Below are 1458 nucleotides of genomic sequence, written 5' to 3'. Positions count from 1 at the left end.
CACTTCAATAAAAAAGGTTTTTAAATAAAGATTTTTATAAAAGTATAAAGGTTTTTTTTTTAAATAAAAGGATAAAAGTGATTTTTAAAAAGGTTTAAAATAGTTTTTCGAAGTCACTGAAATTAAAAAAAAAAAGATGTAATTACTGAGAGAACAAACAGCAGCCCATCGTTTCCCATTAAAGAGTAATGTTTTAAAGAGCTAAAGGAATGGCAATTTGGAAATGCATTGGTTTCTCCCATCATTATGCCCTATACACACTCTCTTCTTCTTCTCCTCCTTCTCCTTCTCCTCCTTCTCCTTCTTCTTCTTTTTTGAAAAACAACTTTCAATCACTTTTATGTACAGAAAACTCAACAGTGTACACTTAGCCCAGTTTTGTGGCCAGTTCTTTAGTCTTTGCCTTTTTCAGCTTGGTGAAGTGAACCACCCACTTTAGACCCAGATATCGCCTCCCCCCGTGATGGCGGATCTCATATCTGTCACTGTCATTGGTCCTGACAGCTTCCTGTAGTCAAGGAAGAAAACTTCCTTCCAGGAAGTGTTGACAGTTCCTGCTTAGCCAGAACTCCTTTGTTTTCCGAGTTAACCTGTGTGAAGGCGACAGTAGTGCAGGTCTTCCCAGGGACCAGATGCTCCAGCCTGGCCTTCCCCCCGATGATGCAGTAGGGAACCCCCATCTTACAATGCAGGGCAGTTGGGAGGACAACCAGCTCAGTGGGATCCACGTCGTATGCAATCACCACCAGCTGAGGCTTCTTATTTTCTGCCAAGGTGGTGACAGTATTAACCCCTGCTTGAAGGACAGGAGGCCTTAGTGGGGACATCCCCTTTGCCAGCAGCTTTCTTCTCTGCCTGTTGCAACAATCTCTGCTTCTTCTCTTCCTGTGTCTCTGGTCTGTATTTGTGGGCCATGTAAGCAGCTGAGTGGCTGGTGGCCCAAGGCCTGGGTGAATTGGTTAATGGAAGGAGGCATTTTGAAACATTTATAGAGAATAGCCCTTTGCTACCACAGCCCCATGTAACGGGGCCATTTGACAAAGCAGGTGAGGTCCCTTTTGGTTGGATGTCCTGTCCGCTGCCAAAATTCTTGGGCTTTTCTCAAATGGGGGGGATCAATTGCCTTCTTGGCTTCCCGCTTCTTCACGACAGGGGACCCAAGGCCACCTTCTTCCCCTTTGCCTTCTTGCCTTTCTGCATGGTGGATGGCTGGAGGAAAGAACTACACTCATTTCTTTAATGATGCATATGAATAGTTGTTGCTTGTTCCTCTAGCTTTTTTAAAATGAAAACAATTTCTACTCCTTCCTTCCCTCCCACACACACTTTCTCACGAGCAGATACATACTTAGCATGAGTACGCTCAGATGTCCTGTGGATCCGCATACTTTGGGCATGTACATAAAGCCATTTATAAGGGTTTAATCCATGAATCATAAACAGAAGATTCTCATTAGG

General features: G+C 43.8%; 1 pseudogene; it reads right to left on the bottom strand.

The window, feature by feature from the left end:
• Positions 1 to 367: 367 nt before the first annotated feature.
• Positions 368 to 1200, bottom strand: LOC116874796 (annotated as a pseudogene).
• Between the last annotated feature and the right edge of the window lie 258 nt (positions 1201 to 1458).

This window comes from Lontra canadensis, unplaced genomic scaffold (genome assembly GCF_010015895.1).
Source record: "Lontra canadensis isolate GAN:19392208 unplaced genomic scaffold, GSC_riverotter_1.0 scaffold38, whole genome shotgun sequence".
In the NCBI taxonomy this organism is placed as follows: domain Eukaryota; kingdom Metazoa; phylum Chordata; class Mammalia; order Carnivora; family Mustelidae; genus Lontra; species Lontra canadensis.
Note: the sequence above shows the minus strand (reverse complement) of the source record. Positions and strands in the feature narration are given on the sequence as shown.